The sequence below is a fragment of the Cynocephalus volans genome, chromosome 3 (assembly GCF_027409185.1).
Source record: "Cynocephalus volans isolate mCynVol1 chromosome 3, mCynVol1.pri, whole genome shotgun sequence".
NCBI lineage: Eukaryota > Metazoa > Chordata > Mammalia > Dermoptera > Cynocephalidae > Cynocephalus > Cynocephalus volans.
In genome coordinates, this window is record NC_084462.1 from 93,486,847 (window position 1) to 93,514,474 (window position 27,628).

General features: G+C 37.9%; 1 protein-coding gene and 1 non-coding gene across 4 annotated transcripts in view; one reads left to right on the forward strand and one right to left on the reverse strand.

Annotated features, from left to right (window-relative positions):
- Nucleotides 1–27,628, forward strand: part of FRMD5 (FERM domain containing 5) — a 348,443-nt gene that overhangs the window by 79,854 nt on the left and 240,961 nt on the right. The gene's annotated exons all lie outside the window — the stretch shown is intronic.
- LOC134374427 (small nucleolar RNA SNORA51) lies at nt 4,783–4,914 on the reverse strand. The gene has a single exon (XR_010023274.1). It is a non-coding gene; the product is annotated as a small nucleolar RNA SNORA51 (small nucleolar RNA).

The window sequence follows — 27,628 nt, forward strand, 5'->3', positions numbered from 1 at the left end:
AAGCAAGGGATCTCTTTGTTCTTTTTGGATTGGGAAGAATAAGACCATCCTGTACATTTTTCCAATATAATTTGTATTATTATCTCTTTCAAAGTAGGACTTGCTTGAGAATTAATAATGTAGAGATATTTTATGCCCAGTGCCGTTGACTTAGTAATGAGCTTTAGACCTCCACTAACATTCTTCTTGCTGTTGTTTGGTTAATGCTACCTCCCTTCTCCAAAAGTAACTCATTATGTATGCCTTCTATCCCTACTTATGGCAGGAGACTTCTTACCACATTTTTCTGTCAAGGTGTTGCCCTTTTTTGTTTTAGCTCCTCCAGTCTCTCTCTCTCTACCCTTGTCCAGTTCTAAAAAATTCAGCCTTAAATTAATTCCATTTGATTCCTGTTATCCTCAGTGAAAAAAGAAGAATGATGTTGGGAGTGAAGATGAAGAAGTCTTGGTAGTAGTCATATTATTTGTTATACAACTATCTTATTTTAGATTTTTGTTGAATGATGGTATCAGTTTGCTTACATAAACATATATCTAGGAATATCTTAACCTACTCAATGGTGAATGCTAATGTTGAAATCGTAGTGATTCATGCCTCGCATGTATATTAATGAACTTCATAATCCTGTTTCTTTTTTAATGATTCTTTGTGAAACTTAATTTCTTAATTCTTGAGTACTAGATAATATGGATATAAAAATACTTGCCCATCTTGGGCATTTTTTTGAAGGTGGCCCCTTTTTACTTGTAATGGATTGAATTATGTCCCTGTAACACTGATGGAAGCTTGAATTGTGTCCACCAAGTTTTATGTATTAGAAACTTTGCTCCCACTGTGACTATTGGAAGGGTGGGAAATCCTATTATGATAATTGAAAGGTGGAGCCTTGAAGAGGTGATTGGATTGTAGGACCATGCTGTAGTGAATGGATTAAAAATGGTGGTCAGGGGCATGGTTCTGAGGGCTTTAACAGAAGAGGAGAATCTGTCTCTTTCTGTTTCTGCTTCTACTATCTTGCAATGTGAGACCCCTGGGTCACTGTCAGTACCACCTGATGGACTTGGGACTTCTCAGCCTCAGAAACTGAAAACAGTAAATTTCTTATAAATTACTCAGTTCTATGGGTTTTGTTATAAGCAACAAAAATGGACTAATACAATACTACTAAAAGTTTATTCTCCTAGAATGACATTAACATCTAGAGGGTTATTTTTATTAATGAATATCATTGAGGGAAAAGAGAGCCAACAGTGAAGTTGAGATTGTTCACTAGGCATGGAAATATGGGATAGTGAAGGTTAGTCAGTGCTTTTCAGTTTGTGAAATGAACAGTGAAGACTCCAGATTGAGATCTGGGTGTACCTCTCTTATGACCTTCATAATAAAAAAGCATTTATTAAATGACTCTGTGTGAAATATGTTCTGTTGTATACTATATAGATTACTCCTCTCTGGGTGTTTGTTATTTAAAGTGAACAATCGCAGAATTGACCTCATTAGGATCAAACAAGTACTTAAAAAAGTGTTTGTAGTGCATGAATGCAGTAGTGCCCAATGATTGATTGGTATGAGGGAAGTGTATCAGTTTAATTAGTTAACGTTCTAGTGGCTGGCCTGTTCCCCTCATCTCCAGTTACCAGGGGAAGTTTTTGTGAAGAAGACTGATTTCCAAAATGATAGCAGGTTGGGAGATGGGTCAGCTGAAAGTGGAAGGGACATAATGTATGAGAGAGCCAGGAGACAAGGGTAGAACAATGGGCTGGTAAAGAGAATGAGGACTAGATATATTCTAAAGAGGAAAAAGGTCTATAGGAGAGTAAGAAGAGGTGTGAGGGTTCTTAAAGCATAGTGATAGGAATGTGAAATTCAGATTGGAATTGGTTTTGGTCAGTGGGATGGTATGTTTTTATAAAGGTTTACAACAGGATCATGTCAGTGTGGAGGGAAGAGAAGTTAAGTGTTGTTTTTTAGAGTCCCACATTTTATTAGGAACTGTATGACACTCATTTAAACATTCCTTAGTCTCTAGAACTGTGGCATGGAGTCTTGGCATACTTTAACACAGATCACATATAAACTTCGATTATTTTAAAGATTTATTATTTGTATTTATGCATTTTAGTTCTTTTTAAAATGAAGTTTGATCTAAAGTAGTTACTGTGGCAAAGAAGAAAGTTAAATCAACATTTGTGGAAAGCACACTTGCCATAGGGAAATGCCATTATGTCAGACACTCAGCCTAGATTTCAAATCTGTCACTTGGAGCCATATTTCTTGAATCTTTTTTTCTTTTTAAATTCACCAGGCTGGATTATGTCATTCTAATGTGGTAACATAGAGAAGAGGAGATGATGATTCTGGTACTGATTATCACTTAGGAGGAGGTTCAGAGAGGTGAACTTTTAGTGAGACTTTGGTGTACTTATGATACATTTGTCCAACAAAATCATCGAAGTAGATGACCTGACTTATATTGGTTTTTTGATAACATCTGATTACAACTCTGTGGGAATTTCTTCAAGTGACAGGTAATTTATGGAACTTACTGATAAGACTACTTACATTTTAAACAACTTTCTATTGCTTTTAGATATACTCAGGAAAGGCCAAAATGTCCTAGGCTTCTCTGTTAAGGTTTGCTTCCCTGTAGTCAGTGACAGTGTAGCAGAGTCAATTCTGAATAACAGTAAAAGGAGTACTGCTGTGGCTAGATTGGTGACAGGTGCTTTATTCAGTAATCATTGACATCTAAAAAAATGCCACAAAAGAGGTCATAAAAATGATGGTGGAATTTTGAAGATTGATGAGAAAGGGCATGATTTTATCATCTTCATATTCCTCTTTTTTTCCTAAGAAGTAAGAAAAGAGTTCTTGTTTTGTCTGAATGTCAAATCAAAAGTAGTTAGTATTCATCAGATCATCCTTCTCCCTTTTAATGCCTAAGAATTTTAAGAACTCAGAAGTTATAGCTGAAGCTTTATCCTCAATACCAAAGGCCCTGAGGTAAAGTAAAGGAATTTTAAAATCAGCTTAACCTCAGCATTTAAAAAGAAACTGGAACAAATCATGTAACATCTAGCTTGGTATAAGAGCACAAGGTGCTAGGGCAATTATCATCAAAATGACTGTGAAAATTGGTCATGTCAGATCCATTTCCTGTTCTGATAGAATGAAAGACTCATAGACAAGGATGACATAGTAACTCATTCTTTCTTAATTTCAGTAAGCTTTTGATTATGACTCATGCAACATTTTCTGTGACAAACTAGGAAAGTACCCTTTTCATGAACTTAAGCAACTTAACAGAAAAAAAAAGAATGCAATAAAAACAGAATTTATTTACATCTTTTCAGATTAACTACTCTCCTTTGTCCCTGGATATGCTTTTTAATTGTTGTAGTAACATACCCTAATTTTATTATTGATATCGTGTTATTGACATACCCTAATTTTTATAACCTTTCTCCTACTGAGGGGTACTTGATTTCTAGTTTTTTATTCTTCTAAATAGCATATCTAAGAAAATCTTTATACAGATGTCTTTCATTCTTCTTCTTCCCTCCCTCTTTTCTTTGTTCCTTCTTTTCTTTTTAGGGTACTGAATATTTCCTGTTATTGCTATATTGCCAGATGGAATTATTGGGTCAAAAGATATGAATAAGTTGGTTGGTTAGCTTAGTTGGTTAGAGTGTGGTGCTGATAACATGAAGGTCCAGGGTTTGATCCCTATGGCCAGCCACACATACACACATACACACACACACACACATATAAGACATGAACAATTTTATAGTTCTTGTTACATTTTCCTGATTATTTTTCAGGAAGATTGGATCAGCTAATAGTATCACTAAGTAGAAGTATAGCCCAGTCAAAATCAGATTTTATAATTTGTCTTGTTAGACAGTAGTACCTTAAAACTATTTTAATTAGCATTTCTTTAATTTCTAACTGTGTATTTTCTCATATGATTCTTTTTCATTTGTATTTTCTTTTTCAAAATATATCTTTTTCTATCCTTGACCACCTATGAGTATATTTTAGGTGTTACCCTTATATGTTGTATGCTTCTTCTGTTTTAAATTTTTTGAAATATTTTTATCAGTTTTTGTCAATGTGTTGTATTCCTTTTTATTTGTCTTTATTCCATTTCAGTAAACCAATGTTTTTATTTTGTTATTTCTCTGAGATATTTTCTTAATTATCACAAAAGGTTTATTTTCTGGTTTCTTTATTTTATTAAAAAATATTTAATCAGGGCTGGCCCATGGCTCACTCGGGAGAGTGTGGTGCTGTGATAACACCAAGGCCACGGGTTCGGATCCCATATAGGGATGGCTGGTTGCTCACTGGGTGAGCGTGGTGCTGACAACACCAAGTCAAGTGTTGAGATCCCCTTACCGGTCATCTTTAAAAAAAAAAAAAAAATTTAATCATACAAATACACAGGTATAGGAGGCAAGATATGGATACAAATAAATTTTCTGTACTAATATTCAGTTATCCCAACAATTCCTAAGTGGTGATTCCTTTCCCCAAACTGAGTTGCTATTGATTTCTAGCTTATTATATATTAAATAAACAATACCAAATAAACATATCTTTTATATTCCTTGAGAGTCACTTTTCTTCAAGCCTATGCCACTTCATTTTGATTAATGTTCACTTTATGGTGGCTATAAAATGATTCTTGCCTTCTTATTTTCTATACCTATTTGATCAGGCTGGTGATCACTGAAAATACAAAAGGTATTTTATTTATTATTTTATTTTACTTATTTTCCATGTCCCCCCATTCATAATACAGATAAGGCACGGAGTCTGGGCTGAGGCATGTATGGGATAGGTTTACTCTGCGTCCTCTTTCTATACAGTCAGTATAAGAACACAGCCTGTGATAAGCACCAGGAGGCCCAAAAGGATTTAATTTTTTTTTTTTTTTATGCTGAACTTTCATTTTTTTTTTTTTACAGCCAACTGTTTTTTTTTTGTTTTTTTTTTAAATTTTATTTTGTCAGTATACATTGTAGCTGATTATTGCTCCCCATCACCAAAACCTCCCTCCCTTCTCCCTCCCCCCCTCCCCCGCAACAATGACCTTTCTGTTTGCTTGTCGTATCAACTTCAAATAATTGTGGTTGTTATATCTTCTCCCCCCCCCCCCGGTTTGTGTGTGTGTGTGTATGTGTGTGTGTGTGTGTGTGTGAATTTATATATTAATTTTTAGCTCCCACCAATAAGTGAGAACATGTGGTATTTCTCTTTCTGTACCTGACTCGTTTCACTTAATATAATTCTCTCAAGGTCCATCCATGTTGTTGCAAATGGCAGTATTTCATTCGTTTTTATAGCTGAGTAGTATTCCATTGTGTAGATGTACCACATTTTCCGTATCCACTCATCCAATGATGGACATTTGGGCTGGTTCCAACTCTTGGCTATTGTAAAGAGTGCTGCGATGAACATTGGGGAACAGGTATACCTTCGACTTGATGATTTCCATTCCTCTGGGTATATTCCCAACAGTGGGATAGCTGGGTCGTATGGTAGATCTATCTGCAATTGTTTGAGTAACCTCCATACCATTTTCCATAGAGGCTGCACCATTTTGCAGTCCCACCAACAATGTATGAGAGTTCCTTTTTCTCCGCAGCCTCGCCAGCATTTATCGTTCAGAGTCTTTTGGATTTTAGCCATCCTAACTGGGGTTAGATGGTATCTCAATGTGGTTTTGATTTGCATTTCCCGGATGCTGAGTGATGTTGAGCATTTTTTCATATGTCTGTTGGCCACTTGTATATCTTCCTTAGAGAAATGCCTACTTAGCTCTTTTGCCCATTTTTTAATTGGGTTGCTTGTTTTCTTCTTGTAAAGTTGTTTGAGTTCCTTATATATTCTGGATATTAATCCTTTGTCAGATGTATACTTTGCAAATATTTTCTCCCACTCTGTTGGTTGTCTTTTAACTCTTTTAATTGTTTCTTTTGCTGTGCAGAAGCTTTTTAGTTTGATATAATCCCATTTGTTTATTTTTCCTTTGGTTGCCCGTGCTTTTGGGGTCGTATTCATGAAGTCTGTGCCCAGTCCTATTTCCTGAAGTGTTTCTCCTATGTTTTCTTTAAGAAGTTTTATTGTTTCAGGGTGTATATTTAAATCCTTAATCCATTTTGAGTTGATTTTAGTATACGGTGAGAGGTGTGGATCTAGTTTCATTCTCCTGCATATGGATATCCAGTTATCCCAGCACCATTTGCTGAAGAGGCAGTCCCTTCCCCAGTGAATAGGCTTGGTGCCTTTGTCAAAGATCAGATGGCAGTAAGTGTGTGGGTTGATTTCTGGATTCTCTATTCTATTCCATTGGTCAGTGTGTCTGTTTTTATGCCAGTACCATACTGTTTTGGTTATTATAGCTTTGTAGTATAGCTTAAAGTCAGGTAGTGTTATGCCTCCAGCTTTATTTTTTTTGCTCAGCATTGCTTTGGCTATGCGTGGTCTTTTATTGTTCCATATAAATGCCTGAATAGTTTTTTCCATTTCTGAGAAAAATGTCTTTGGAATTTTGATGGGGATTGCATTGAATTTGTATATCACTTTGGGTAGTATGGACATTTTCACTATGTTGATTCTTCCAATCCAAGAGCATGGAATATCTTTCCATCTTCTTGTATCCTCTCTAATTTCTCTCAGCAGTGGTTTGTAGTTCTCATTATAGAGATTTTTCACCTCCTTGGTTAACTCAATTCCTAAGTATTTTATTTTTTTGGTGGCTATTGTAAATGGGCAGGCTTTCTTGATTTCTCGTTCTGCATGTTCACTATTGGAGAAAAGAAATGCTACTGATTTTTGTGTGTTGATTTTGTATCCTGCTACTGTGCTGAAATCATTTATCAATTCCAACAGCTTTTTTGTAGAGGTTTTAGGCTGTTCGATATATAGGATCATGTCATCTGCAAACAGGGACAGTTTGACTTCATCTTTTCCAATCTGGATGCCCTTTATTTCCTTCTGTTCTCTGATTGCTCTGGCTAGTACTTCCAACACTATGTTGAATAGGAGTGGTGAGAGTGGGCATCCTTGTCTAGTTCCTGTTCTTAAAGGAAAAGCTTTCAGCTTTTCCCCATTCAGGATGATATTGGCAGTGGGTTTGGCATATATGGCTTTAATTATGTTGAGATACTTTCCCTCTATACCTAACTTATAGAGGGTCTTTGTCATGAATGAGTGCTGAACTTTATCAAATGCTTTTTCAGCATCTATAGAGATGATCATATGGTCCTTGTGTTTGAGTTTATTAATATGGTGTATCACATTTATTGATTTGCGTATGTTGAACCAACCTTGCATCCCTGGGATGAATCCCACTTGATCGTGATGAATAATTTTTCGTATGTGTTGCTGTATTCTGTTTGCTAGTATTTTAGTGAGGATTTTTGCATCTATATTCATCAACGATATCGGCCTGTAGTTTTCTTTTTTGGTTATATCTTTACGTGGTTTTGGTATCAGGATGATGTTTGCTTCATAGAATGAGTTTGGGAGATTTGCGTCCGTTTCAATCTTTTGGAATAGTTTGTAAAGAATCGGTGTCAATTCCTCTTTGAATGTTTGGTAAAATTCTGCTGTGAATCCATCTGGTCCTGGGCTTTTCTTTGTTGGGAGCCTTCTGATAACAGCTTCAATCTCCTTTATTGTTATTGGTCTTTTCAAATTTTCTACATCTTCACGGTTCAGTTTTGGGAGCTTGTGTGTGTCCAGAAATTTATCCATTTCCTCCAGATTTTCAAATTAGTTGGCGTATAGTTGTTTATAGTAGTCTCGAATGATTCCTTGTATTTCAGATGAATCAGTTGTAATATCGCCTTTTTCATTTCTAATTTTGGTTATTTGAGTCTTCTCTCTTCTTTTTTTTGTTAGCCATGCTAATGGTTTGTCAATTTTATTTATCTTTTCAAAAAACCAACTTTTTGATTCGTTGATCTTTTGAATTGTTTTTTGGGTTTCAATTTCATTCAGTTCTGCTCTGATCTTAATGATTTCTTTCCGTCTGCTAACGTTAGGTTTGGATTGTTCTTGTTTTTCTAGTTCTTTAAGGTGAAGTGTTAGGTTGTTCACTTGCCATCTTTCTATTCTTCTGAAGTGAGCGTTTAATGCAATAAATTTTCCCATCAATACTGCTTTTGCAGTATCCCACAGGTTTTGGTATGATGTATCATTGTTTTCAATAAATTTTTTGATTTCCTGCTTGATTTCTTCTTGGACCCATATGTCATTGAGTAGAATGCTGTTTAATTTCCATGTGTTTGTATAGTTTCCAGAATTTCGTTTGTTATTAATTTCTAGTTTTAATCCATTGTGGTCTGAGAAGATACATGGGATAATTCCAATTTTTTTGAATTTATTGAGACTTGATTTGTGACCTAATATGTGATCTATCCTGGAGAATGATCCATGTGCTGATGAGAAGAATGAATATTCTGAGGTTGTTGGGTGGAATGTTCTGTAGATATCTGCCAATTCCAATTGGTCTAGAGTCTTGTTTAGATCTTGTGTTTCTCTACTGATTCTTTGCCTAGATGATCTGTCTAATATTGACAGTGGGGTGTTCAGGTCCCCTGCTATTATGGTATTAGTGTCTATTTCCTTCTTTAGGTCTAATAGAGTTTGTTTTATAAATCTGGCTGCTCCAACATTGGGTGCGTACATATTTATGATTGTTATGTCTTCTTGATGGATCAGTCCATTTATCATTAAGTAGTGTCCCTCATTGTCTCTTTTTATGGTTTTAAGTTTAAAGTCTATTTTGTCAGGTATAAGAATAGCTACTCCAGCTCGTTTTTCTTTTCTGTTTGCATGGTAAATCTTTTTCCATCCTTTCACTATTAGTCTCTGTGAATCTTTATGGGTGAGGTGGGTCTCTTGTAGGCAGCACATAGTTGGGTCCTGCTTTTTGATCCAGTCAGCCAGTCTGTGTCTTTTAATTGGGGAATTTAAGTCTTTTACATTAAGAGTTGTTATTGAAAGGTGTTGATTTATTCCTAGCATTTTATTGGTTGTTTGGTTGTCTTAGGTGTCTTTTGTTCCTTGCTTTCTGATTTACTGTTTGGTTTCTTTGTTTGTTGGTTCCTTAGGTTGTAGATAGTGTTTTTGTTAGCTTGTTTTCTCTTCATGAATGCCATTTTTATTGTACTAGCGGGTTTAGATTTTTCTTGGGTTTTTATGGCAGTGGTAGTTATTTTTCAGGAACCAAACCCAGTACTCCCTTGAGAATTTCTTGTAAGGGTGGTCGTGTGGTACTGAACTCCCGCAGTTTTTGTTTGTCTGAGAAATATACTATTTGCCCCTCATTTCGGAAGGATAGCCTTGCAGGGTAGAGTATTCTTGGCTGGCAATCTTTGTCTTTTAGTATTTTGAAAATATCATCCCATTCCTTTCTAGCTTTTAGGGTTTGTGATGAGAAGTCTGATGTTAGCCTGATTGGGGCTCCCTTATAGGTGATTTGACGCTTCTCTCTTGTAGCTTTTAAGATTCTCTCTTTGTCTCTGAGTTTTGCCGATTTGACTATGACATGTCTTGGAGAAGGCCTTTTTGGGTTCAATACGTTTGGAGATCGTTGAGCTTCCTGGATCCGAAGATCTGTGATTTTTCCTATACCTGGGAAGTTTTCTGCCACTATTTTGTTGAATATGTTTTCAATGGAATCTCCATTTTCCTCCCCTTCTGGAATACCCATGACTCGGATATTTGAGCGCTTGAGGTTGTCTGATATCTCTCTCAGATTTTCTTCCATGTCCTTGATTCTTTTTTCTTTCTTTTTGTCTGCTTGTGTTATTTCAAACAGCCCATCTTCAAGTTCAGAGGTTCTCTCTTCAACTTCGACAAGCCTGCTGGTTAAACTATCCGTTGTGTCTTTTATTTCGCTGAATAACTTCTTCAGTTCAGCAAGTTCTGCTACATTTTTTTTCAGGACATTGATTTCCTTGTACATTTCCTCTTTCAGATCCTGTATACTTTTCCTCATTTCATCATGATGTCTAGCTGAGTTTTCTTGTATCTCATTCAGTTTCTTTAGAATTATCACTCAAAATTCCTTGTCAGTTATTTCAAGGCCTTCTTGTTCTATAGGATCTAGAGTTTGAGATTTATTAACTTTTGGTGGTGTACTTTCTTGATTTTTTGTATTTCTGGTATCTTTTTTTTGGTGTTTATTCATTGTGGCAGGGGGTTTCATAGTCCATCGGTTTGAGACTAATGACTAACTAGGATGTTGCTGTCGTTGCCAATTTGGTATGGCTCCCTCCGTGACTGCTCAGTTGGCCTCTAGTGCCTTGTGTGTGTGGTTGCCTCGGGTCTTGGGCCTCTCCGGGGATCCACCTTTCTGGTCAGCTTGGACTCTGCTGGGCTGGTGGATCACGTACCACAGGGTGTGTGATCTCTGTTGAGCTTTCACTTCCTGTGCAGGACTTTTCCCCGTTCCGTGTGCTCTGGCCCAGGCTGTTAGATCGTGCAGTGGCGACCCCACCGGGTGTGTGGTTTCTGTCGAGTCTCCGCCTCCCTGGCCGCACGTCTCCCCCCTCTGTGCGCACTGTGCTGGGCTGGGGCATGTCTTCTGCACCCCTCGTCTATCAGCTGGGCCTTCAAGACCCTGCTCAGCACTGCCTCGCCCAGGAAGTCTACCAGGTTTCTGCTACGCACAGACGACCCGTCTCTCTGGGTGCCTTTGTAGCACTGTGTAGATCTTTCTTGGGACTTGTTCACCTTTGTATCCCCCCGGTATAAACCGAGTCTAGCGCCCGCCTGCAGCCTGCTCTCTGGCAGGTTCAAGCGGACCTGGGAACTCTCCTACCACACTATTCCCAACCAGAAATTCATTAGGCTTTTTTCCAAACTGGTGGCCGCAGAGATGGTATCCGCCTCCCCGTAACAGGAAGTTTACCAGGGGCCGGAGTCCAGGGTGTGGTGGAGTGACAGTTGGCCCGCCCGTACTTCCTTGCCCTCCCAACACTGGCCGGGGACGCCCCACGCCACCAGCCCTGCCAGAGAACTGCGGAGGGAGTGGGAGAGGAGGCCGGCCCACAGGTTCCAGAAAGCCCCGCGCCAGGCCAAGCAAGTGGGAGGGCTCAGTGATGGCCGAGCAGGGCGGAGCTGTCCACACCTGGGAAAATGGAGGCAGCACCGGGGCGGTGAGTGGCCTGGTGGTGCAGGCGAGAGCCGGGTGGGCATCCGCTCCCCGAACAGAATTGGGCCAAGGGTCACTCACAGAGTTGTGCCAGGTCGGGTGCTCGCTCTCTGTCTCTGTTTGTCGCCTTCCGTGTTCTCGGCCGCTGCTGCCTTGGGCTGTTCAGTCCCGGCGCGGCTCGGGCGCTCCCAGGAATCTTCTTTAATGCCGGCCTGAAACCTCAAATCCTGAATAGGGCAGCTGGCCGCCTTCAGCGCAGCCCCGGCCTCCGGGATCCTGGCTGCATCCCCAGCAGCCCTGGCGCCGTGTTCCCTGTTTCGAGACTCGCTTTTGCAGCTAAGAAACAGTTCTTTTCCTGCTCCACACTTCAAAGCTGTTGTCTGTAAATGAGGCAGCCTCTCCTGCCGGGGGCAAAGTGGCGTTCAGCCCCTACCACCGGCCAGCAGCTGCAGTCCTCCCTTAAGAGATGGCGAGAGGAAGGTCCAGAAGTTTCCCAGCTGCCTGAGGCCCAGTGGCCGCCTTTTCCACCTCAGCTACTCCCTGCCAGCCGCTGCAGCCACCGCCATCTTGAAACTCTATATCCCAAAAGGATTTAAAAAAAATTTTTTTTTCCCTATATTCTTTCGTTAGGATTGCTATTTTATTGTTCCCCTTTCTGTTACATGGGAGGTACATATCTGGTGTTAAAAGGTACAATACAGGGCCGGCCCCGTGGGGCACTGGGGCGAGTGCAGCCCTTGGGAGCGCAGCTGCGCTCCCGCCGCGGGTTCGGATCCTAAATAGGGATGGCCTGTGCGCTCACTGGCTGAGCACGGTGCGGATGACACCACGCCAAGGGTTGCGATCCCCTTACCGGTCACACAAAAAAAGACACCCCCCCCCCCAAAAAAAGGGTACAATACATTCTGCAACTGGGCACCACTTTCTGTAAGTGAACAGGCAAGGAAATTACACTGAACATCAGCATCTGGCTGTATTTTTTGGAGGAAAAAAAGTGACTAAAATGGGTTTAAATTGAATAACACTGTGAAATCACATCTAATATTTGATACTACATGGTTCAATACAACTATACAATACAATTATACAAAATGTGTTAACATCAAAGAATGCAACCAAAATTAAGATAGCAAACAAAACCTATATGATTTTTCTTTTTTATAGGAAAATACTTTTGAAGCATGCATGTAACTGCCCATTCTTTTAAAGAAAATCTACCGCAAGCAAAGTTACCAACCTCCAGAAAAACCACAGATAGCATTACTAACCATAGCCCCCAAAAGTGTACAGTATGCATACTTGGAAAATACAAAATTAAAAAATTATAAGAAATAGCCAAAAGGATTTTAATTCATATTAATTTATATTTAATTTAGGAATTTCATTATCTTTGCAGTGCTTGGTCTTATGTACTTGAAGTGTAGCTTTTTATTATGTTTTCCTTTACCGTTACCAATTTGTCCCTTTCCTTAAATAAATTTCTTACATTTGGTTAAAATAATGACTGTTTCAAGGTTTTTACTTTTGTTAATGGACATATTTTTCACTATGTCTTCTACTTGCATGTCAATATAATATAGGAATGCTATTTGAATAAATTTATTTTATATCTTACAGTGAAAATATGATATTGACTAGACTGTTTCAACTGTCTTATAAGGAGTATTTTTTAAAAATTTCTCCCTCAAAGCTTGGAGATGTTCGTGAAAGATCCAGCAAATTACAGAACTTATTGAGGAGGGATCTGGGAGAAAGAGAAGAAGGGAGGGAGTAAGAAATTTTTTAAAAAACAAGCCTTAGACATTTGATGATCAGACCCTGTCTACCCATTGGAGACTCCTTGTCATAATCGTACTGCATTTAGACCATTGATCATGGGCTTGAAGATTGAAACCAGATTAGTATATTAGCACTAATGTGGCAATACTTTTTTAGTGGCCTTTTCTACTTTATAAAAATCCTTTAATTCTTTTTTTCCTCTTTTCTTTCATAGCCAAACCTCCTTGAAAGATATCAGCTAATCTTGCTGTTTTCACTTCTTTGGCATTTATTCACTTCATATCCACTGAAATCTGTCTTTTGCCCCCACCCTACTGAAATGCCATAGTCATCAGCCCTTATCCTAATTGACCTTTTTTGCAACACTTAAGACTGGTAACCACTTCCTTTTTGATAGTTTCCTCTAAATCAATCTAAATAATTACTTCTTTTTTCCTCTTAATTCTCTTTCTACATCTCTGAGTTCTTTGCAGGTTCTTTTTTCCTTCTTTCATGTTGGAGATTCAAAGTGGGGGGGGTCTATACACACTGGAACTTCTTTTTTCTCACTCTGTTTTCTTGGTGATCTTACCTGTGCCTTCAATTTCCACTTCTATTTAACATTGATGACTGCCAAATCTATATAAGTTGATTTGAGTTTGGGCTGTGTTCCTAAGCACATGTACACCCAATTTCATGCTACATATCTCTACTTGAATTTGGTCCAGGCACCTCAAATTCAACATGTTCAAATTGAATTCATCATCTTAACTGCAAAATGTTTCCCCATAATCCCTGTTTTGGGACAATGTCTTCATTATCCTTGTAGTTACTAAATCTGGCCAAATCTCTTACTTAGCCTATAGTCTTTCTTCTGTCCCATCTCTACATCAATCTGTTACGTCCTGCCAGTTCTGTTTTTGAAATCTCTCTTAAATTTGGCCCTTCTTCTCTACCTCCTTTGCCATGATCTTATTTCAGGCTCTCATCATTTTTGCGTGAGCTACAGTGGCCTCTTACCTAATCTCTCTGACTCTAGACAACTCTTCTCTACTCATCTGGCACAGTGATTCCAGAGTGGTCTGTCTAAAACTCAATATGCTCATGCCATTCTTCTTGGAATTCTTTAATGGTTCCATTATTGTCAGAATAAAGCCCAGACTCCTTAGTATGGGTCTGTTGGTCCCTTTATGAACTTGTCCCTCTGTACTTGTCCAGAATTGTGTCCTGGCATTCTCTGGTAGTCATTCCACGCTCTAGCCATATTGAACTCTGTGTACATTTCTGGGACCATGCTGTCTGTTGATACTATGCCTTTGCACATTCTGTTCCCTTGAGATATGCTCTCTCTTCTTTGCTTGGTCACTTCCTCTGAGAAGATCACTCATTCACTCAATATATTTTTTTACTATTTACTGTGTGTTAGGTACTGTTGTAGGTGGTGGAGATAGTAATGGATGAAACAGACAAGACTCCCTATGCTCACGGAGCTTTACATTCTGGCAGAAGCCAGGACTGGGTTAGGTGGTTTTGTCCTCACACAGTGCCTTACTCTTTTTTTAAATATAGAGTATGATGTAGACAAAGTTAGTCTCCATGGTTCTTTCTTTTTTATCACGAGCCCTTCTCAAATTTTTCCCAGGAGATGGCACCACTGCTAATGCATAAACTGCCCTGTCTCTCATCCATTATCAAAACCTGCTCTCATGAAAGGAGATGAAACTTATTCATGGAAGATAAAAATGAGTTTAAAGTATTATCCCTCCCAGGGATATTCCATTCCAAAATACCAGAGAAATCTTAAGCTTGGAAAATTTTAAGCATCGGATTGCCTGAAATAAGGTTTAAACTTTGGAGCAATCCACATTTTAACATACTGTTAAAACTGAAAAAAATAAAGAGTAGGGAGCAGCCTATTCTAACAGGACCAGTTAGGTTATAGGTTATGGTGGGTCGTGTCATTCTAATTCTTGAAGTCAGTGACTACAGTATTTTTTTAAATTTTATTTTGTCGATATACATTGTGGTTGATTATTGTTGCTCCTTACCAAAACCTCCCTCCCTTCTCCCTCTCCTCCCTCCCCCCCAACAATGTCCTTTCTGTTTGCTTGTCGTATCAACTTCAAGTAATTGTAGTTGTTATATCTTCTTCCCCCCCCCAGTTTTTTTTTTTTTTGTGTGTGTGTGTGAATTTATATATTAATTTTTAGCTCCCACCAATAAGTGAGAACATGTGGTATTTCTCTTTCTGTGCCTGACTCGTTTCACTTAATATAATTCTCTCAAGGTCCATCCATGTTGTTGCAAATGGCAGTATTTCATTCGTTTTTATAGCTGAGTAGTATTCCATTGTGTAGATGTACCACATTTTCCGTATCCACTCATCCAATGATGGACATTTGGGCTGGTTCCAACTCTTGGCTATTGTAAAGAGTGCTGCGATGAACATTGGGGAACAGGTATACCTTCGACTTGATGATTTCCATTCCTCTGGGTATATTCCCAACAGTGGGATAGCTGGGTCGTATGGTAGATCTATCTGCAATTGTTTGAGGAATCTCCATACCATTTTCCATAGAGGCTGCACCATTTTGCAGTCCCACCAACAATGTATGAGAGTTCCTTTTTCTCTGCAACCTCGCCAGCATTTATCGTTCAGAGTCTTTTGGATTTTAGCCATCCTAACTGGGGTGAGATGGTATCTCAGTGTGGTTTTGATTTGCATTTCCCGGATGCTGAGTGATGTTGAGCATTTTTTCATATGTCTGTTGGCCATTTGTATATCTTCCTTAGAGAAATGCCTACTTAGCTCTTTTGCCCATTTTTTAATTGGGTTGCTTGTTTTCTTCTTGTAAAGTTGTTTGAGTTCCTTATATATTCTGGATATTAATCCTTTGAGTGACTGCAGTATTTAACATAGTGCTTGGTTTCTTGGGGAACCTTGAGTCTGTTTATACTACCTAATTATTCCAGTTGTCAACTAGGGGGAAAAATACTGTTTACCTCCCTTATCTTAGATCTTCAGAAGATTGGTGAGCCATGTTGGAGGAAAAGTGCCATTACCTAATAAATGCTAATAAATCAATGACCGTAATTTTAAAATATCTTTAGAGGACTAACTATACAAAACTCTGTCACACCTCCTGAATCCCATTGGAGATTTGGTTGAATCTAAGTTTGTGACTGCCTAGTTTATGAAGATTCCCTGCTTGGAGCTTGAGTTTGAATTGGAATTTAAATGAGAGAAGTAAATGCTCTGATAAACTGAGGTAAGAATACTTAGTAAAGTGAAAAAGGTAAGACAGGAAATGAAGAAAAGATAGGTTCATGGAAAAGTGAGGATGAAGGGCAGGAAAGTGAATATAGAGACAAAATATTGCAGAAATAAAAAATGGGAACCTATAATAAAATAATACAAGAGTATTAAGCAGAGTTGGGCTTTTAGTGGTCAGAGGAGGAGACCATGAAAATGTTTTGGATTTTTAGGAGCACCAGAAAGACCACCCCATCCCCAGACACCTTAAAATATGTTTTCTGTTTACTAATGAAGGCTGAACATTCTTTTAAAGATGTCTTTGGCCTTGTGTAATGCAAACATGCCCAGAAGGGAAAACTCCATATATTCCCTATATATGGTCTACTTTGAAATCTGGCTCAGGGTAGACCCTGCCATGTACTAATATGTAGTTATGTGTGGGCTATTAAATTCATAATTGCTTCCTTAGTTTCTTCCTCATAGTTTCATTCTAAATCAGAAGTGGAGAATTACAGGAATATAGAGTATTAATCCTCCTCAACCACCATCTCTGGCAAGCTTCATTAATCTTATGAATGTTTTTCCCTGTAAAGACATTGGCAAAAAAATGAAATGGGATCCAGATGAACTGACTGGTTTTTATTCCTTCTTCTGATTTCTCAAAGCAAGCCTTTAAAAGCTTTGTGTATATCTGAGAGAGAGGGAAGAAGATTTATTAGTGATTGAAAGCTGCAGTTATGTTTAGAAATTCTTTTAAATTTTTATTTGGATTGTAAGTATCTTGGACAAAGGAAGAAGTACACATTGTTGCTGGAACTCCTGATTATCCTTATACCATTTTTTCTTCCACGTCCCATAGCCCCCCTAAGTTTCTAACCTTCATGAATGCTAATGCCCTGGTGGACCATCTCTGCAGAGTTGTATACAAAGAAGCACAGTCCAGCATCCAGAAGGAATTTAGAAGAAATGTCAGTCTTGACTTGCTTTTCTCAAAGACTGTTAAGTAAAATCTAGGTTGTAACCCACAGCAATGCTTCTCACAATCTCTTTATTTTTCTCTCCAATTCTTTCACTTTAGGGCTGCTCAGAAACCCCTCTCTCATTAAAAGCCTGAGTTCCTTCTGGTGCTCCAACCTGATTTGTTGCCCCTCTCATCTAACCTCTTCCAGTTCTTTATTAGATGGACAGACGTAGTCTTTCTGGCTTCTTTTCTTATTTTTCTCTATTTCTTGCCCATTATTTAGATTCTCTACAACAAAGGTGAGTCCAGAAACTGATAGAGCAAGCATGAATCCTTCCTTTTTCCCTCTCAGCTTTCCAGTGCTGCTTCTCTACTCATTCTCTTATTTCTGAATCATAATATGTCCTGAGAAACTGGATAGTCCAAAAGAGAACTTTCCTTAGAGGGCAGTGAAGTGGTGTACCAATGGAGTGGGTAAAGACAAAAGGCATTTTAGCTGTCTCCTCCTTCCCCCAGGATGGATGCATTCACACTTTAACAAATGTTGTTGTGGTTATATAAGGTTGCTTTGAAGATCCAAGAATTCTATTTTCTGGGCCCAAGGAATGAAGGATGCAGACAGAAAAGAAGAAATTAGTAACCAGCACTGGGGAGGGAGAGGCATAAAGGAGAAAGTACTGACCCTCTCTCCCAACCTTAATCAGTTGCCAGCCACTGGTTCTTTCTTTAACCCTTTATCCAGTTAATGAAAGTATATGTTGCTGACAGCAGCGTGTCTAACTGGCATATGGATGCTTTTGTGACAGTTTTCAAAAGGTACCCTTCCTGTGGCTGTTATAGAGCCCTATTGTCAGGGCACATGCTGTGGCAATTGGTAAGCCAAAGAAATATATCCTGAAACATTCTTTCATCTCCCCTAATTATCGTTCCTCCTCTCCCTTATCCCACCATTCCTTTGGTTAGCACGCATCCAGAGCCACTGTCATATTGAGGAAGGCTGGCAGTCAAATAGGGGTGATGGGACAGGGTGTGAATTATTAACACACTATACTGCACCCCAGTGCTCACATTAGCTGCTTTGATCAGTCAGCTAGATCAGTCAGCTACTTACTGGCATAATCCAGAGAAGGAAAGAACCTGCCTTGCTGTGCCCAGTGTACTTTTTCATCCTGATGATTGCCTCGGAACTTCCATCTGCTCATTGTTCAATTGACTCTAAGTTTGGAGCTCCCTGAAACCGCACCTACCTTCACAGTAGTTTTTTCCTACTAGTGTTTAGAACTCAGGTTTCCTCTGATCTTATTTTTCTGATCTGATTCCATCTGCTTTCCTTCCTTTGAGAAATCTACAAAAATTGTGATCTGCTTAGCACTCTTCCTTGCTTTCACTGAAATTCTGAATTTATTCTTTTAAATTATTTTCTTTTATTTCATTGGATTTGGAATGAGAAAAGGATTAGGCATAGCATAGTCTATCATCTCAACTCGGTATTAGCTTTTATTATTTTATGTATAGGTTTCTGTAGTTTTGTATATCACCCTCCTATATATGATTGGCTGAAAATGTTATTAAAGATCTGAACATTATTTATAGTTTTCTTTACTAGAAAGGAACACACTTCCAGCTCAAGTATATTAAAAAGTATAGAATATGTTAGGTTAGGCCAGCAGTGGAGCCTGCCAAAATGCCCGGGGGCCCTGAGACAGGCCATGAACCAGATACTATAATATACTTATTAGCCACGTGTGTTTCTTTGGGGTGTGTGACTTATCTGCCCACGTCCTTCACCAAATTTCTGCTTAGATTTTTCTAATCTATTTTTAAGAGTTCTTTTTGCAATAATTTTTTTTTAAATGTTGATTTTGCAAGTCAATCCCAGATTCAAAAGAATAAAATGCAATGTGACATCAGTGTCTGAGTAGTGCAAATGACTAATGCTTTCATGCAGATAAAAATTGATGTTAACAAAATTTATTACTGGTTTATATTACATGTAACATATGTGGATAGTTTTGATATATCTCTGTTTATGAGAGGAGTACATTGCATTTGTATAATTTGACTTATGTTCCAATGTTTTGTGTTTTTTAACATTATAACATAAGCATTTTTCGAAGTTGCAGAGCAGAGTTCAAACTGGTGGACTGCAGGCCAAATTCAGGATATAGACATGCTTTGTTTCGTCCTCATCATATTAGATCACTCGGTTTTTTTTTTTTTTTTATTGAATTAATTTCAAGTGTTTCAAAGTTGAGATATTTCAAAAAGAAATCCTGGGCCGGCCTGTGGCTCACTTGGGAGAGTGTGGTTATGATAACACCAAGGCCACGGGTTCGGATCCCATATAGGGATGGCCGGTTCGCTCACTGGGTGAGCGTGGTGCTGACAACACCAAGTCAAGGGTTAAGATCCCCTTACTGGTCATCTTTTAAAAAGAAGAAAAAAAAAAAAAAAAAAGAAATCCTGACTTCAAGCTTCTCTTGAAAAATCAGATCTAATGTTGGATCCACATTCTCCTTTGGCAATAAGTGACTAGAACAGAGTAGTGGCTGCCCTTGTTAGATAGTAGTTCACCACAATCTTCACTATTCCCTATTGTCCCTTAAGCCAGTCTGCTTCTTCCTTTATTGTTTCTTTCTTGATCCTATAGGCATTTGAGTTTGTGATCCCTATTATGTAGTCTTTATAACCATCATTTTAAGTTATTATGAAATATTTAATAAGTAAGAATATTATAATTATCAGATTTTTTTTTTAAAGTATGTATAATTTTGTGACTTTTGACTTTGTAAATATATTTTTCCACATTGGTGTTATAACCTGGAAGCAGAACTATAAAGTCAAAAAAATGAGAACAATTGTATGGCTCTTGATAAATATGCAAAGTACCTCTCAATAAAAATAGCTAATGTTTAGGTGTTAGAAAGTGGAGTCAATAGAGAAGTCCGAAAAAATGCTGGCTCTCTACCCATAGAGTCTCACAGTGTCCTTATGGGGATCTCATCAGTTTAGGTCTGGTTTTTATTTTTGCTGACCCACTTAGTAATCAAAAGGTGGCTTGATGAACATAGAATCAGAATAAAGGAAGTGAAGTAGTCTTGAAGAAGATTTCATTTTACCTCAGTGAGGACACATGTATTAAGCTTGCTTTATAATACAGAACATCTCTTTCTCAAAATCATAATGCCTGCTGAGTCAGTATCCATTTCCCTTGGATGATGCTGGGTAAATACTGCCAAATTCTTCTTTGCAACCCCTCCCTCTTTCTAAAAAAATCCATTTATACCACCATCATCTGTTAACACATTCTTCATGCAAATTTCGGTATTATTAGGTTACAGCTTTATTTTAAATCATTTTTGCTGAGATAGCTAATCACTTCTTCTACTTGGAGTAGAGGAATCCCAATGGCCTTTTTATGGTGGATGACTTTTACAGAGAGTAATGTCATCCGTTATATATTTACACTTTCTTGATTTAAGTTTAGTTTTATCTTCCAAATTCTGTGTATGCTTTGTTCTTTTGTGTTGATTAAACTGGCATTTGTTTAATACTTCATAGTTTCCCAAATTAGGTTCACATATATCATGTTATTTTATCTCATTCAGTCCCTGTGTCAGTCATCTGAGAGCATACCATGATGTGCATTATTAAAAATGAAGAAACTGATGATCAGAGCATGTAAGTGACTTATTCAAGGTCAAACAGCTAGTAAATAATGGAGTTGGGAATTAAAGTGAAATTTTCTGACTTCAAAGTCCATGTATCTAAGATAAGTAGTAGTCTGGAGTCCAGGAAGTCAGGTGGAACCAGACGGTGGCCTTAGTTGTCAGAAACTAGAAAGGAGCATGACCTAAGGCACAGATTGTTCCTTTCGAAGTTTCTTTTGTGCTCCTATTGGAAAGCAGGGTCCCCCAATTGGGTATAAGTGATACAGAACCTGTCAAGAGTGGTTCTAAGGGGTGTAGTTATAGCCTGTTTGTGAGTGAGAGTCCTGCAAATTGGGTACCCTCTGATCTGTCTAGGGCAGCTACAGATAGGTGGTCAAAAGTTAAAGAGAGATTTTTACAGAACAATTCCTGTAAGACCCTCTTCTCATCTGGCTAAACACAAAGGTACTCACCAATGAGGCTTAATTTATCCCTGAAGCATTTTCATATTAATAGAAGATTTGTAAATAGAGATGTGAAAGCAGGGAAAAATTAGTGAGGGCCAAGTGGTAAATAGGGGATACTCTTATTAAATGTTTTTCTCAGTATATTTTCAAACCATTGCAAAGATTGAATTACAAATTTTAAAATAGTGAAAAAAATACTCTAAGGAGTTCTTATATTCCCTTCAGGCTTTTATTCTCTTAAAATGATTTCTAAAATCATATAACAGGAAGATTTTTGTATAATACTACTTTTATTATAAGTTCTTTATAATTGCTATACACTTCTTTGAAATATAAAAATAAGATCTACTTCTGTCTCCACTGACTTCTGGCATTTTCATATGAAAAGAGAGATGTATTCAACAAATCATTTTCCTGGCATATGGGTTTCTTCTTGTTGACGTTTGCAATATTGGTTAGTGAATATATTCCCTAGCTCCTTACTGTACCTCAAATGGCTAGGAGGGGGGGGTGAGTACTTGAAATAGTATCTATTTCTTTTGCAGAGATTAAAAACAAGATGCTTATTGTTCTACTTCTTCAAAGGATTCAGAATGGGTGATTAAGAACAATTTTAAATGTTTTGGTGTTGAAAGAAAGTCAAAGGCTAGCTCTTTTGTTTTAGCTAGTGACTTTGAGATTCAGAGAAGCTGAAAGAAACCATATGCCTTTGTGAATGGTAAGTATTTGGAATCTTTCAAATGTATCGGTACATTTTAGCTGATGTGCATACTACTACTATACAACTTTGCTTTTAGTAAAAATATGAGACTGCCTTCTAGCCTATTGAGCTTTTTCCACATATAAGTTATTCTAAGGGAAAAAACCTTCACATGATCTGCAAATGCTACCAAATGCATTTCCAAATTCTGCTAAGACAGACATGTCTTCATATGTAAAACGTGTTTTAAGGACATTAAAATTATTTATGTCTTATGTCTAGAAAACTTTTTATGAGTCTTTTTTAGCCTGAGAATTGCTGTTATGAAGGGATGTATACCCAGTCAATAGCCTAAGGATACTGTTAGCAGCTGCACCAAAATATTCTCAGAGACTTTGTTTATAGACAGGATGAAACCTGAAGATCAGGAGAAAGAAATTGATCAAGTCCTTGCAGGAGCAATTTATAATTGCTGAAAATGCATGCTGGCAGGAAGTTTTTTAATTAACAAAACCATCAGATCATTTGCTTGGCTCTTTTAGAGGCAGTGAAATATATGAGTGGATAATGGAGCCTGTCCAAGAAAAAATGAGCTAAGCATTGTGCCTGGCACTGTCCCTGTTACAGATGGAAGGCCAGATGTGCAGGGACAGTCATCAATTATCAGGCTCATATGTATAGAAACACACATATATGTGTGCTACATATATATGTATATGTGAGAGTTAAAATTACAAAAGATTTTTGTAGTGAGTAGGAGGGCCTCATACTTGTATTTGCAGCAGGTTGTGTTCCTGAAAAAGCCAATTTAAGTGTAAATGATTATTAAATTTAATTTAGTTTTACTTTATAAGTAACATTATAATAGAGGCTGTATGCTTGACTAGGAGAGGGATACCTGAGTATACAGTTGGCTATAGATATAATTTAATCAGCTGTTAATGATACAAAAGGACAATAATAGTCAAGCACTTTTCAAAGATAATACATTTTCTTATTAATTTCTTGCACTATTATCTTCATTTTGCAAATGAGGAAACTGAAATTTAGAGAGGTTCAGTAATTAGAGGAAGATCATAGGGCCAAGTAGTGTTAGAGCATGGATTCATTAAAGGGATTAGAGTATCCTAACCCTTGGGAGTTTCAGGGTTGGAGATATAAGGAGCAGTGAAAAAATATTGAGGCTGGAGATGGATTATCTGAAAAAGAAAAGGTGGTCTATGCTTTTGCTCTGTTAAAAGCTATAATGGGAAGTAGTTGCCAGATGATTGTTTGAGTGATTTACTTTTGAATGGCATTAAATTGAGGACTGTCTGTTCTGCAGTTGTAAAATATATGTAGTCCTGCAAAAAGGTAGGTAGCATTAAAGAATTTGCCTTACCTGAGTAACAATGGTAGTAACTTAAAAATACCTTGGAGCATTATAATGGATAAATACCCACTTACTATTGCAGTAGGATGTGTACTGTATAGTTCAATATTTTCATGCATCATGACATTGGTCATGATGTCTCCAAACTAGATTAGAAGAGCAAAGGAAATTATGACATATTTAGGAGCTATTTATACCTAGAATGTTTAAAAATAGAATGGGACAGATTTATTCCAAGGATGTAGTATCCTGGAAGGTGTGTTGCTCTCATGCCACAAACCAAAAAATGCCAGATAATGTAAAAAAATCATAACTTTTCTTCAACTTATTGGAGAGCTGAGGTTTCAGGGTAATCAACTAGTGTGAAATCTAGGAAAAATATAGGTGTTTCTAAGGAGAGACAGGATGAAAACACGGGTTCACCTGTGGCAGATTATGGGAGGAAGATGGGGCCAACATACAAATGAATAAAAATTCAGCTAAAAGTTTTAACAAATTGTTAAAGATTGAGTGTGGGCTAAGATGAGAGTATAGAATTTCTAGGAGCTGCAGATATAAAAGGAATTTTCACCTACTTATAAAATTATGGTTTTATATCCATAGACCTCTACCAGCTACTCATGGGAAAGATTGGGGACAGGGTGGGAGACCAGAGAAATCATCCCTCAGTTCTGCAGGCCTGGAAAGGGGAGTAGCTACTGCTGTGGGAAAGACATAAAGGTCTACCTGTACCATTCTTCTAAGGGAAAAAGACCTTAAGGCATTTGGGGAAGGGCAGCAAACCCTGTTGCATGCCAGGGGGTAGGTGAAAATCCGTTGTGGCTGGGAAAATAGGAAATAAAATACCCTCTATGGGTGGGGTAGGGAGGGGAAACCATCCAGAGCCTAGACCATTGGAGGTCTCCTACATGTTTATTATTTAATAAAAAAATTACAAGAGACACAAAAAAGCAAGGAAGACCACCCCACTGTCAAGAGACAAAGCAATCAACTGAGCAAGACTTAGACATGACCCAGATGTTGGAATAGTCAGACAGGAGAATTTATAATGACTCTGACTTGTATGTTAAATGCTCTAGTGGAAAAGATGGACAACATACATGAACAGATAAGGAGTATCAGCAAAGAGACAGAAAGTATGAGAATCAAATGGAAATGGTAAACATGTAAAACACAGTAACAGTGATGAAGAATGTCTTTTATGGGCTCATTGGTAGACTTGCCACAAGTGAGGCAAAAATCAATGAACTTGAAAATAGTCAATAGAAATTACCCAAATTAAAATACAAAGAGAAAAAAGAATGGAGAAAAAAAAAAACCAAAACAAAACTGAGCTCTGGGAGGATATCAAATGGTGTAATGTACTAAAATGCATATAATTGGAATCCCAGGAGAAAAAGAATGAGGCAGAAGAAATGTTAAACAAGATAATTGCTGAGACTTTTCTAAAAATAATGAAATGAAAGACATCAAATCACAGATCCAACAAGCTCAAAGAATCCCAAGAATTATAAATGCCAAATAGCCACACAGATACACACACACCCTGACCTAGAGATATCATATTCAAATTTCTGAAAATCAGAAATAAAGTGAAAATTTTGAAGTTACCAAAGGAGAAAGACATATTACATACAGAGGAGCAAATATATGAATTAGAGTGGACTTCTCATTAGAAGCCTTGTAGGCCAGAAGACAATGAGTGACATCTTAAAGTGCTGAGAGGAAAAAAATCTGTCAAGCTAGAATTCTATAACCAGTGAAAATGTCTTTCAAAAATAGAGAAAAATGCTAAATGTTATGTTGCATGTATTTTACCATGGTAAAAGAAGGAGAAATCAAGATATTTCAAGAATAAGCAAGATAAAAAGAATGGAAAGAACAAACAGTGACACCAATAGTTCATAGTTTATCTGGTGAAAGTTCAGCAAAATTCAGAAATTAAAAAAAAATTATTCAAGGAACATAATCATTAACTGTAATAAAATACAGGAAAGATAATATAGAAATTAACAAGAGTACCTAATTTTTTTTTTTTGAGTACCTAATATTTATTGAATATATATTATGGACCAGGTGCTAAGCTGAATGCTGTATATCTGGCATTGGCAAACTTTTTTCCCCCTTTACTCATTCACTCATCCATTAGTTCATTTATATGTGTGTATATATATATCTATATTATATATAGATATAATATATAATATATAAGGATTGCCATTTTAAGCCTTTTTAAGCATACAATTGTGTGGAATTAATTAAATTCACATTGCTGTGACAACTACCTCTATCTACTTCCAAAACTTTTTCATCATCCTAAACATAAATTCTGTACCCATTAAACAATAACTTCTCTTTATTCCTTCCCTCCAGTTTCTGGTAACCTCTAATCTACTTCTGTCTCTTTATTTTTTTCTTTTCAATTTGTTTTTATGTAATTGACCCATAATAATCATAAATATTTATGAATTACAATGTGATATTTGGGTACATTTATACAATGTGCAGTGATCATACCAGGGTATTTAGCATCTCCATCACCAACATTTGTCACCTCTTAGTGTTGAGAACATTCAACATCCTCTCAGCTAGCTTTTTGAAGTTATACAGTAATTTGTTTTTGACTGTAGATTTCCTATATTGCTATAGAACACTGGATCTTATTCTTCCTATCTCTACAATTTTGTATTCATTGACCACTGTTTCTCCCTCCTCCCCTCCTTCCTCCCTTTACTGGTCTAACAACTATTGTACTCTCTACTTTTGTGAGATCAACATTTTTAGCTTACACATATGAGTGAGAACATGTGGTATTTCTCTTTCTGTGCCAGGCTTCATTGGCAAACTTTTTAAATAAAAGACCAGGTAGTAACTATTTTGGGGTTTGTAGACTGTGTACCATTTCTTTTGCCTATTATTCTTTTGTGTATTTTGTTTTTTTAACACCCTTTTAAGAATGTAAAAACCATTCCTAGCTTGAGGGTTATACAAAGACAGTCTCTAGGCTGTATTCTGCCTGGGTCTTGTAATTTACCTACCCCTATTCTAGACCTTGACTCTTTTTAAAAATATTTTTTATTAGCATATTCATGGTTACAAATCATACTTATTCTTTATGCCCCTTATCCAGTCTCTCCCCTACCCCCTCTAATAACCATAGATTTGTTCTCTCCATCTGATAGATTAACTGTTGTTCTGTTGGTTTGTTGCCTAGATGATCTGTTCAGTACTGAGACAGGTGTGATCAAGTCTTCCCCTATTATCGTAAATCAGATGCTTCTTCTATTACTCTGGAGTGTGCTTTATGGAGAGAGGAGAGAGAGGACCTCTTCCCTTTTTTTTTTTTTTTTTTTTTGGTCTCTGCTGGTGCCTCTCCTTGTGTCAATAAAGTTTAGAGTCTGGTGTACCATCTACATGGTGGCTGTGACTGCTGCTATAGAGACTAGTTGCTTTTGAGGCAGCTATGGCAATTGTGGTAGCTATGGAGGGTTACCCATGTGAAAATGGTGTTTTTGGTGTGCTCTTTACCTGATTGCAGCTGGGTTTGGCTTTCCCCAGCTCCACGCCTCAGGACCCCAGCAGGAACCCAGGGTGGTGGCAGCAGCTTGCTTAGTTGCAGCTGGGTTTGGCTTCCCCTGGCTGTATGCCTCATTCTGAGATGTTGTTGCAGAGCAGTTGCAGGGGAGAAGGAGAAGGGAAGCGGGAGGAGAAATAGGGTGTGAAGAGGGAGAAGAAGGGGGAGTGTGGTCAAGGCATGTGGCAACCCCTCATTCCAGCAGGGGAGACCAGAGGGCTTCCAGAGGCAGCTGGGTTGTTGCTGGGCTGGATGCAGATATCAGAGGGGTGTGGCTGAAGCCCTTTACTCCCCAGTGCCCTGGCTTGGGAGCCTGGGGTGCTTCCTGTGGCAGCTCAGTGGTCATCGCTGGGCTGGCTGCAGATGTCACAGGGGCATGGTTGAAGCTGTAGGCCCCCCCACCACTCTGGCTCAGGAGCCCAGGGTGCTTCCTGTGGTGGCTCAGTTAGACCTTGACTTTTTGACCTTTGCACAGATTACCACTTAACAAAATCCAAACCAGTTGGATATCCCTGAAAAGTTTGTAGAAAGGACCAAAGGCACATGTAAGTTGAGAATTGTTGTATTTCCATGGCTTTTATTGCTGTAGAAAGGATGATATAAAAAAAAAATTAAAGAAATAACTTAAATCTATAATAGTCAAATCCATATTACTTTCTAATCCTGGCCTTCATACAGCATATTTTAAGGACACCAGTTTTTGATGTATTTTCA